This window comes from Camelus dromedarius, chromosome 2 (genome assembly GCF_036321535.1).
Source record: "Camelus dromedarius isolate mCamDro1 chromosome 2, mCamDro1.pat, whole genome shotgun sequence".
Taxonomy (NCBI): Eukaryota; Metazoa; Chordata; class Mammalia; order Artiodactyla; family Camelidae; genus Camelus; species Camelus dromedarius.
In genome coordinates this window covers 5,488,004-5,500,607 of record NC_087437.1, presented here as the reverse complement: position 1 = coordinate 5,500,607, position 12,604 = coordinate 5,488,004, and positions in this window count along the sequence as shown.

The window sequence follows — 12,604 nt, the reverse complement described above, 5'->3', positions numbered from 1 at the left end:
GAGAAGGACTACCATTGCGTATGGATGGCTAAACTCCGTTACTGGTGGGATCAAAGGTACGCAATGGGTTCAAGATTTGCAAGTATTAAATACTATATGTAAAAATAGATAAAAACAAATTTCTTCTGTATACCACAGGGAACCATATTCAATATCTTGTAATAAGCTATAATGAAAAAGAATCTGAAAAAAAAAATATATATATATATATCTGAATCACTTTGCTGTACACCTGAAACTAACATTGTGAATCAACTACACTTCAATAAAAAATTTTTAAAAAGAGTAAATAGTAATATTGAAGGCTTTGTGGACCTTATGGTTTCTGCACAGTCAGCTCTGCCGTTGTGACGTGGACACAGCTGCAGACAGTATGTAAAGCAGTGAGCATGGCTGTGTGCCACTAAAACTATTTGCAAAAAAAAAAAATGATTTGGTTTATGGGCCTCAATTTACAGACCCCTGATTTAAAGAGAAAATACGTATCTGGATTTATTGACATGGAGAGTTCATCATAATATACTACTGGGTAGAAAAATAGCAGATTTGTTATTGTGGTGCCACTTATGTAAAATGAAGGTTTATATGTGTACATAGGCTTAGCGAAGGGTCTAGAAGGCTGATCAGCAAATGTTAATGAAGATACTATCTTTCGGTCGAAGGATTTGGGATGATTTTTTTCTTCTTTATGTTTTTATGTATTTGTATTATTAAAAAACATTTTCATTTAATAATATGTACCCTGGCAAAGTAATTCCACGGCTGTTGTTAGGGTCACTGCATACAGTTGTGCAGCCTGTGCACTGCACAATTTGAGAAGATGCCTTTCACATAGATGACAGTGTGAAGGATGCCCCCTGGAGTTGAATCATGGAACAGCCCTCCTACCTCCCAGTCTCTGTGTAGCCCTGTCCAGTTCATTCAACAGACATTTATTTGGCACCTACTATGTCAAACATTGTTCTAGGCACTACAGAAATATCAGCAAAAGTAGACAAAAGTGTCTGCCCTTGTGGTGATGACATTCTTGTGGGGGAGGAATAAAGACTGAAGTGTGTTAGAAAATAATAATAAGGCAGAGTGGTCAGAGGATCCAGGAAGCTGCAGCAGGGATCGGGTGTCTGGCGGAGGGACTAGCTAGTGCAAAGGCCCTGAGGCCCCTTTACTGAATGAAAAAAGGCAAACTGAACAACAGCCCAGGGAGGTTTCAGTGATGGCCTAGAGTCAAAACAGAGTCAGCACCAAAACCAAGGCCTTTTGATTCTGAGGTCAGGCTTCCTAAGAACCTGGGACCAAAGACATACACATCTACAAGATACGGTGGCATTGGTGAAAAGAAGTCTTGAATTCGATTCTGCAGACTTTTATGACAAGCCAAGACATTTGACTATATAATGATAGTAGCTAACATCACATGAAAAAAAAGAAAAGATGACATATATGAACCTGTCAGGGGATCCACTACAGATTGCTGCTTAGAAAAGGCAAGTTGAAAATTAGCATTTAGAGTATAATTTCTCTACATCCTTGCCAATACTTAGTCTAGTCAGTCATTTTGATTTAGCTTTTCAAATAGACATGTAGTGGTTTTAGTTTGCATTTCCCTGTGTTTCTCTGTCATCTGTATGTCTTCTTTGTCCAGGTGGGGAGGGTACAGCTCAAGTGGTAGAGCATGTGCTTAGCATGCACGAGGTCCTGGGTTCAATCCCCAGTACCTCCTCTAAAAATAAATTAATAAATAAACCTAATTACCTCCCCCTCAAAAAAGAAAAAAAACGAAGCTAACAAATTATTTGCCCATTGTTTTATTTAATTATTTGGTTTTTTAATCCCCAAATTTTGAGTTTTTATTTATTCTGGATGCAAGTCTATTATCAAATATATTCTGTGGAAATATTTCCTCCCACTCTCTAGCTTGTTTCCTCATTCTCTTAACAGTGTCACCTGAAGACTGAAATCTGATTTATCTATTTATTCTTTAATGAATCCTACTTTTGGTGTCATATCTAAGAAATCTTTGCCTAACCCAAGGGCATGAAGATTTTCTCCTTTGTTTTTCCTTCTAGACATTTTAACAGTTTAGGTTTTACATTTAGGTCCGTGACCCATTTTCAGTTTATTTTTACGTGTAAAGTGTGGATTGTTATTTTTCATTGGAATAGCCAATTGTTCTAGCATCATCTGTTGAAAAGACCACCCCTTCTCCATTGCTTGCATTTCCCACTTGAGGAAAAGAAATCAGTGCCCATGTATGTGAGTCTGTTTCTGGGCTCTCTATTCTGTTTCGTGGGTCTCTTGTCAATACCTGATGTAATTAACGACCAGCCGTGGGGAGGGACCGTGGTGTGTAGTTTGTCAGTGATGTCAGTACTCTCATTGTGGCCGATTTCAAGCTTCCTTTCCTCCTTCCTTCTCTTTCCTTCCTTACTCGCACCCCCCCCATTCCTCCCTCATTCCCTTCTTCCTTCTCCCTCCTTTCATCCTTTCCTTCCTCTCTTTTCTTATTCTCTGCCCCCTTCCTTTTCCAGAACATACACTCAATTACAGAAAGATCCAAACGTTTGTCTTAGCTGTTGCTTAAAAGTGCCAGACACACAACAAATGCTCAATAAATATTTGTTGAATGAATGACTCACCTATTTTTAATCCTGTACTTCCAGCATTTAAGAAGTGTTCAAAGTAAAATAAAATAAAAATAAAAATTTTGTTTTTAATTTTTATACAACTTTTAAATGGTACTCTCCATTTACAGTTATTACAAAATATTGGCTGTACTCCCAGTGTTGTACAGTACACCCTTGACATTCTTGAGCCTATCTTGCACCCAGTAGTTTGTACATCTCACCCCTTCACCCCTTCACCCCCCATATCGCCCCTCCCTCTCCCAACTGGTAACCATATAGTTTCTCAGTATCTGTGAGTTCACTTCATTTTTGTTATATTCACTTGTTTGCTGTATTTTTTAGATTCCAGTTATAAGTGATATCTTACGGTATTTGTCTTTCTCTGTCTGACTCATTTCACTTAGCATAATGCCCTCCAGGTCCATCTATGTTGCTGCAGATGGCATTATTTCATTCTTTTTCATGGCTGAGTAGGATTCCATTGCATGTATATAAATAATCACATCTTTTTTTTATCTATTCATCTGTTGGTGGACACTTAGGTTGCTTGCATACCTTGGCTTTTGCAAATAGTGCTGCTGTGAGCATTGGGGTGCACAGATGGCATGGATTCATAGTAACCAAATAACTTTCATCGCTTTCAGGTTCACAAAGCACTGCCTCACACGTCATCTCCTATGACCTGGGCACCATCCTGAGAAGTAGCCGTGTTCCTCTTCCCACTTTACAAAGACCCTGAGAGGGGGAGGTGCCTGGCCCAGGTCAGACCACAAGTGACATTCTCTGCAGGGTTTGACTCCCAGTCTGGGGCTCGTCCCCACAACTGCCAGTGACCCCCTGGCTCTGGTGGGATCTCAGCAGGAAGGCTGGTGGCTTCAGGGAGGGTTGTCCCAAGGAATAAGGGAGAAATGGAGATCGGGAAGGGGCAGTTGATACTAGGGGAGAGGCTCACCTGGGCCTCTGCAAGGCTGTGCCTCTCCCCTGAGGGCCAGTGCAGTGGTGATGGCAGATCCTCCAGGCCCATTCCAGCCACTGGATTCCCACGGCCCCTTCCCCCAGACCTAGCAATCCACAGAGCAGGCTCACTCCTAGCCTCCCCGTTTTCTCACACGGCTATAAAGATGAACAGCAGAGATGGGAAGCCGGAACCTACCTACAACCTGAATTCAGTCCCCATGTATGACTTGCTTAGCCCCTACAGTGTTTTAAAATGTGGGCCAGTTTACAGAGCAGGAGCTTCCACGTGGGTAGTCGATTTCTTTCGGCAAAGAGGAAAATCTGGCCACCCTCTGAGACAGGACACAATTTCCCATCACCTCTCTGACCCCGAGGACAGCATCACCTGCATTTAACTTCATGCTTACACTTGTTTTTCTTACTGTTGAGAAACATACCTCTGAACCCCCATCTCTACCCAAAGGAGGAAAACAAGATATGTGGGGCCTCGTGATTTTATTGCATGACGACTGGTAGTCCTCTGAGTCTGAGAGCCTGGATTTACATCCGCTTTCAAACACACCCTGAGTCCTCTCAGCAATCCCACAAAGACGGCTCCGAGAACCTCCATTTGGGTGAGGACCCTGGAGTTCAGAGAGGTTGAGGGGCTTACCCAAGGCTTTATAATTAAGTAGAAGTAGGTATAGAACTTGAAGATAACGTCTCACCCGGCAGGCAGGGAAATCTGCATACATTGCATTTGCCGCCCCAGGCGGCCTTTGTGTGCGCGCAGCTTGGCGGAACAGCCCTGTGTAATCTCCCACATGCCCGTTAGGTGGCGCCCGAAGCCAACAAAGCTTTCCAGGACAAAGTCTTTTGTGGAAATGGGTTTTCTTCCATTATTACTGAATTTTAAACCAGAATAGGTTTTCCTCTTTCTTTCTTTAAAAAAAAAAAAAAGTATTTCACACAAAATAGAGCGTGGCTTTCGTGCCAGGCGTAAAATGAAATTTGCCTTAATCCATCGCCTAGGGAGACAGTGCGTGCCACAATTGACATCTGTTAAATTTTAAATGAAGGAAGCGCGCAGTAAGAAGGTCTGAAACACATTCTTTGTTCAAGTCGTGCAGACGCTGCTCAGCTGCTCTGTACAATTAGGAATCAAACAAGCACTTTTCTTCCCCAGCCAGCGTGGCTGAAAGCCCCAGTGAGGGAAAAGGCAGAGGGCGGCTGGACCTGCGCTCCGGGCAGAGCAGGGATGAGGAAGCTTCATCTTACCTGCTCCTGCAGAGAGAACCTCCCCCCCTCCTCACCTGTTTCTATTTTTTTGCAAAGTGTGAAGAACTTCATATGGAGCAGGCAGATCAGTTTTTAACCATCGGCGTATTATGGTGAAATCTATTCCTACATCAATACCCATTTGTTCTCCTGTATTTCATACCAGCAAAGAAGCAGGAACCAATCCCTCCAAAGTTAGCCCTTGCTACCTCTTGCCCAAGCTTCCTTATTCAGAAGAGAATGAAAGGAGACATAATTCCGACATGCAGCTTAAATACCAGTGAACTATTTGCTCCTTTTAAAGATGTACTGAGATCATCAAATGAGAAAGCGAAGCCTTGGCTATCAAGCCAAATATTATAGTTATGGAATGTGGTATTTGCTGTATTGGAATTTTTTAATAAATGTGGGACTAGGCAGAAAGCCTTTCAGTTTTAGCCCTTTGTTTCATCTTTTTCCTGATCCCTGTAATGAGGTTAGGTGTCTACAGCTGTAAGAATCAGTGCTTCCCAACTAGCCACCCACATTTCCCAGCACCTGTGTGGCTGGGTCTGGCAAACAGGAATGTGATTGGAAGTGACGGGTTGCAGTCTGAGGCACTTAAGAACCAGCGCGGCTCCTCCATCTTCTCTTCCCAGCCTTGAGATCCCGGAGGCCACGAGCTCCAGATAATGTTCCTCTAAGACGCCGGGGAGACTGGAAAGCAGAGCCCCCTTCACTGACTGCCCTGGACATGTCACGAGAGAGAAAGATGCTTTTTTGTTGTGCGAAGCCATTGAGATTTGGGCTTAATTTGTTACCGTGGCATAACTTGTCCCATCCAAGAACTGGACTGCGCCTTTGATCGCCAGAGCCTGAGCCTCGGTAAGGACTCAGAAATGTTTGTTAAACCCGTGACTCGTTTGGACAGGCTTTCCTTAGGTTATTTGGAACTACTTCAGTATCTGAATAAACTCTCCTTTCTCATCAGTCAGAATCAAGGCTTGCCGTTTTCAACTAAAAACACCAGCTTAACATAAGGCATTCAAGAAGAGTTGTTTCTCTCTCTTGTTCTGGAATCATCTCTTTTTTTTTTTTTTTTTTTTTGACAGATTACTCTTCTTTTCAACCTTTTCTTCTTTTGTCTTACGATGTACTAATAGGTCAAAATGTACAATTGAGATACATGTAAGTATTTAGTCTTTTTCCTTTTATTCAGAAAATGTTTCCAAGTTAACAATGACTTTTTTAAAACATATGATCTCATTTATATGTGAACAATGACTTTCTTATTTCAAAAGCATGATGTGTTTATTAAAGAATAATCAGTAAATACATATGGGCCAACGAGGGGAAAAAGGGCCCATAATCCCCATGCCCAGAGAAAAACAGTTTATATTTTACTGTGTGGCTATAAATATAGTGTGACTTTTTACAGAATTGTTTCATATTATACATATTTTAAAATCAGTTTCTTTTCACTGAATATATTAAAAAAATGTTCATGTCAGTAAATATATTTCTGTAACACTATTTCAGTGACAACATAATATTCCATTTTGTGGCTATATGATCATTTAAAATTTTTTTCTTTATTTCTTAAGTATCATAAACACCTACCAGATCTTTGCCCATATTGTATCCTTTATTATTTTTTTAAGATAAATCCCCAAACGTAGATTTCTGGCTCAATAAAAAGACACATCTTAAATACTTTCGATATATAATGTCAGATTGCTTTCCAGAAAGGTTCTACCAAATTAGAGAAATAAGTGCATTCCCCTGCATTCTTGCAGAGTATTGTATCTTTAAAAATATTTCCAATTTGGTAAAACCCCCTGTTGCAATTTGTATTTTTTAATTATTGGTTAATCTATTGGTAAAACTTTCTTTATATGTTTATTCTAATGATTTTTTGCTCATATGTTCCATTTTTCTGTTGAGGTGTTACTGTTTTGTTATTGATTTGTAAGTGTTCTTTACATGTTTTGGAGATTAATTCCTTATGATCATGTATATTGCAAATATTTTCTCCAATTTTTTAGTTGCCTTTAAACTTCTTATATACAGACATTTCTTTTTAATTTTATATAGTCAAATGTATCTAGCAATTTTTTTTCCTGGAATTTCTTCTCAGCAGTCATGCTTAGCCAGGCCTTCCCCACCCTAATATGACATAAATATATACTCATATTTTCTCCTAGTTATGTTGTGGTCTTGTCTTTTCATTTAAACATTTAATCCAGTTGTAATATATTTTGGTATGTTATTTTGTAGCCAGCTGTTCCCAGGCTATATAGTTAATCTATCTTCTCTGTTGCAATTGCTGGTCTAGTATACAGTAAGTTTTGATTTCTAGATTTCTGATCCAGTGATCTATTTTTTCATTCCTACGTTGGTAACAAACTTCCTAAATTATAGTATTTGGAAATACGTTTTACCATCTGGTAGGGCCTGTCCCCTTCCGTTTTAAAAACCTAGTCACAAACAGTTTCTTCCAGGAGAACTTAAAAATCAACTTGGCAAGTTAAAAAAAGTGAAGTCCCATTAAACGTTCAGGTTGATTTGAAAATAACTGGTATCTTGACAGCCCTGAGCCTTCTCGTTCGGGTGCATGATGTTTCCCTGCACTGTTTGAGTCTTCTTTCTTGTCTGGGTGGTATATTTCTGCTGTTTTTCGTCCTGAGTGTGCTATGATTTTTCCTCATTCTATTTGCCAATTTTTATGGCTGAATATTATTCCATCGTATGTCTGTACCATCATTTATTTATCCATTTGTTGTTGGTGGACGTTTGGGCTGTTTCCACCTTTTGGCAGTTGTGAATAGCGCTGCCCTGGACGTTGTGCCCCTGTGCTCGTGTAAGTCTGTCCTCAGTTCGTTTGGGGACGTCCCTGGGAGTGGAATTGCAGGGTCATATGGAAATCCTATGTTGGCTGTTTGAGGAATTCCAAGCTGTTTTCCAAGCCACTGAACCACTTTGGAATCCCACCAGCAATGTACAAGTTCTAGTTGCCCCACATTCTCACCAGTGCTGGTTATTTTTTTTTTTAATTGCCATCCCAGTGGGTGTTGAGGTGGCACCTCAGTGTGGCTTTAACTTGCATCCCCGTAGTGACGAAGGACGCTGGCGTCTGCTCATGTGTGCGCCGGCTCTTGTATATCTTCTTGGGAGAAATGTCTGTTCAGCTCCTTTGTCCATTTTTGAAGGAATTGTTTGTCTTTTTATTGTTGATCTCCTAACTTTTTGACGGGAAAAACTGCTAATTGAAAGTTGCTATTTCGCACAGAATACTTTCAAAAGCAAACTCTAGAAGACTCAACACAAAATGACTTAAATGATTTTAAAAAATGTTCAAATGTTTGCATGGTTACTACATGCCAGGTACTACTCTAGCATTTTCCATGTATTAATTTATTTAATTCTAACAACACTACAGAGTAGGTACTGTCAGTATCTTCAGTTCACAAATCAGGAATTAGAGACTCAGAGAAGTTCAAATTCACACAATTGGTAAAGCTGGAATTTGAACCTGGGAAGTCTAGCTCTGCCATCTCAGGTCTGAGTGACTCAGTAAATAAGAAAGATTTATTTTCTCACGTAGTAAGTCTTAGGGAGATGATGCTAGCATTGGGTGGCTTAGCAGGAAAACATAATTCAGCACTCAGGATATTTCTATCTTCCTAACATGGAAAAGGCCATCCTACACATGCTGCCTTGGCCTCTCCTGGTCACAAAATGGCTGCAGTAGCTCTAAGCATCACATTCTTCCCCAGCAACATCCAAATGCCAGAAACAGCAGGTTTCTTCTTTTTTAAGAATGGAGAAAACTTCCCTGGAAGTCTTTCTGGCCAACTTCTCATTGGCCCATGTTAAACCAGTCACTGACACGGCGGATGGAACTACAATTTGGGACATAGCTGAACCCAGATTTGTACCCTGACACTCCAGTGGGGACCAGCCTTCCCTGCACCACCTGCTGCTCAGCTCCTGAACAGAAGTGGTTTTCTTTTAACCAGGGAGTAGATCATGGCCCTTAGGTTGGTGACCTACAGCTTCTGCCTCGTTGTCACTTGCCTTTGTGGGTTTCAAAGCCAGTGACATTTTCTCTGTGGGCTGGTGACTCCTCACCCTTGATTGTTCCTAAACCCTCCCTCTGATTCCTTTTAGGCCACGGATGCAATGCACGCATGCGAATCTGAACTTCTGTCGCACGGCTGTTTGCAAAACCCTGTTTGCCAGCTTCTCTCCTGCCTCCATTTCCCTCTGCCTATCACAGGGGCACGTGTTTCTTTAGGTGACCTTTGTGTGTTCACGCTGATTGCAGATTTAAACTGTAAGCCCCAACCCTCATAAAATCCTAGCTCCCCTATGTAAAAATCCCCCGAAGTAGTGCTTAATTTCACACGCTTGCCAAATCCTAAATCCAAAGGCAAAATCCAATATCCCTTTGTGCTGAAACTAAAGCTCTTGACTATGGGGCACTCCTTCTAGCAGGGATTTAAATTAGGAGTCCCCCGGTATTTTAGGTGTCATCGCACTCTCCTGGCTAAAAGGACATGGACAAAGCTTTCTTCCACATTTACAAGGGTTGCAGACAACCTCTCCAAATAGCCAAAGTGAAGAAGTCCTGGACAAACCATTTTAATCCACATTCATACGGTGGATGCACTGCCTGGGAACGCCTGTGAATGTGCCTTCTCCTCATTCTCCTGCACACTGCCCCTGAGCCAATTTTAATGTAGTTCTGATAATGAAAACAAGAACAAACATGCTTAACCTTCACTTTTTGAAGATGAATGCTGACCACTTCAGAATCTGAGACAAAGCTCTATCAGCATCTGGTCACCGAGTCTACATGGTGACCTTTCTGTAGTCCCTTTAGGCTTCTGCCAGGTGGCTGCCATCCCACAGAAAGCAAACTCAAGTCCTGAAGCTGCTGGGAGTGAATTTCTTGTTACAAGGTGGTAGAGAGTGTCCCATCACAGGAAGGACCCAAGCAGAGTAGCTGAGCTTTTGTTACCGAGTCCGAACTCGTTCTGCTTGCCACACGCCAGGGCAGTAAATCGGGAGACCAGGTGGCAGGACAAGGAACAAAGACTTTATTCGGAAAGCCGTCAGACTGAGAAGCTAGGGGACTAGTTTCTTGGAAAACCATCTTCCCAAGTCAGAATTCAGGCTCCTTTTACACTAAGGGTAAGGGGTGTGGCTGGTTGTTGCAAACATCGTTGGTGTTGCAAACATCGTTGGTGTCGCAATCCTTTTTTCCTGTAGGTCAGGTCATGATGTTCCTGCAAACCTCCAACAAGGCAAATGTTATTTTCTATTCTGCAACTTTTTATCTCTATACGAATGGGAAAGTGTTACACCCTTAAAGGTCAGAGCCTTGAAAACGGGCTCTCCTGTGTACTTCAGGCTCTAGGCAATGTTCTTTTACAGAAGGTGCACAACCAGCAGGACTGAGCCCAGGAAACAGAGCACAGGGTTTGCGCCAAAGGAACAGGTCTAATATGAAGTCAGATTTATTCTTCCCTACTATACTTTTGTCCAGATTCCTGAATTCGGAGAGGCTGAACATAAAGAATAGATTTAAGATCTCTCCCAAAGGAGTCTAAGATGAGTCAGGAAAAACTATGTATATACGGTGCTTTACAAATCATAGAACCCTTAGACACATTTTGTCTCATTTCAGCTTCAAACAACCGTATCAGGTAGGCAGGTTTACTATTTTCATTTTAGATATGGAGAAACCAAGGTTTGGATAGAGGTTAAGCGATTTCTCCGGGTTGGCACATTTAGAAAGTGGGTGGTCTCAGAACCCCGGGGTCAGAGACACGGCTGCACTCAGGACAAGGGACAGGCTGTCACCGTGCATGGCTGGGGCGTTGTCAGGAGGCAGCCACACAGAGAAATGCCTGCTCTGGCCCGGGCCTTTCTCCTACATCCTAGGCTGGCCCCCCGCAAAGCTGTGTGTCTTCAGGGCCCCTTAGGGATCCTCTGTCGGTTAGTATAGTTCGGAGCTGCCCTGTGTCCTCAGATGTAAAGTTTGTGAAGCTCACGGTTGAAACTTACCTGATAGTTCAGCCCATTCCTGGGGTGTTTCCTCTTTCAAAGGACCAAGGGCAGAGGCACCCTAAGAGTGGGGCTGTCGGGTGGGCCCTCGGCATGGGAGAAGGGGTTACTTATGCTCCGCGGGGTCCTTCTAGGCTGCCCACCCGGCCACTCCGCCTAGTTGATTGTGTGTGAGCACAAAGGACAATACCACCGCGTGGTGGGGAAAGAATGCTGGGGGAGGGGCCAGGATGTCCGCTTCAGCCCCCCACAGCCCCCAGCCCGCTGTAGACAGAGGACAAATCCCCTTGTGTCAGGGCCTGGGAACGGAGCTTTCTTCCACGTGGTTCTTCCTATCGGAGTTTGCCCTATTCTGGTAATTCAATGGGAAATGCATCCACCCAGGAGTCTGGGCTGGCCCCGAAAAGGAAGGTAAATATAACAAAGAGAAAGTCATTGCCAATTTTAGAGCCCGTGTGTTTGCAAGAATAAACAGCGGAGTGGGAAAATGGCGTTTCACCACACGTGGTAGCTAAACAGGCAGTAGTCCAAGCCAGAAATCAGCTTTGCATCTTTTTCCCATTTGGGTTGGCCAGTGCGGATAAAGGAGGGGGAAGCAAGTATACACGGATGCCTTTAAATATGATATCTCTGGGTAAAAAAAAAAAAATTAAGTCTTGCTATTCCTAACGCACCAGGAAGTAGTTCCATTTTCATTGAACCTGGGAGATTTTTTCTCTCTCTGCCTAAATATCTTTGACTGCATACTACAAGGTTTGGGCCTGTTGGTAATAGGTTTTCTGACTCTGAGGGCCTGACGAAACTGATGTGCAGAGAGAGGTTAAGTGACTTGCCCAGGGCTGCACAGCTTGGACACGTGGAGTCGGGACTCTCGCCCAGGCCCCTGACCGCCCCAGTCCAGTGGATTAAGGCAGAGGGGGGCAAGGCACCCCAATACAGAGCAGGATAAATACGCTGATACTAACATGATATTTCACCCCACGCAGTTCTTCTATGCAAACTACACTGCAGGCACCTGCTGGCTCAGAGGAAGGATGCTCAGAAGTAAATGTTTTCAGGGCTTGAGGGATACAGGCTCTTAAAAATCTGAGCTCGAAAGGAATGAAAGCCCTAAATTTATGCCAGAAACAATAGACTTGGAAGAATAAGTGAGTTTGCAAGAGCGGGTCCTTCTCACTCCAGAGAGCAGGAAAGAGAGGGGAGAGTCTGGATGTTCATACCTCTCATTGAGAAAGGCGGCTTGGGCAGGTACATTTCACACCCACCCACGGGGGATGTGGGCATCGCATGCTTCACAGCGGCCTTGGAGACGAGCAGGGCCAGAGGGGAGGTCTTCATGAACCAGGGACATGAAGGACACTGCCCTTCCTTGCAGGCTCTGTCACCACGTCAGCCCCTGGAGTGCAGACTCAGCCCTGGGAGCGATGGAGCCGAAATATGCTTGGAACCATCCACAGTTGCCACTGTGTGTTTAGAAATGATCAAACAGCAGCGATCTGATACTGTTCAGTGTCATGTCATAGGAACCCCAGGACTGCCTGCGATTCAGTGTCTATCACCCAGCAGAAGGGGGCTTTGGAAGGGCAAACAAATTCAGCCGCGGTCCAACAAAGACACTTGGACTTCTCCCCGCTGCCCGAGGGCTGCTCTGCTCTTACACCAACACCAGCGGTTCCTGAGATGCCCAGTGGTTCAGCAGTCCTTCTCCACGAGGA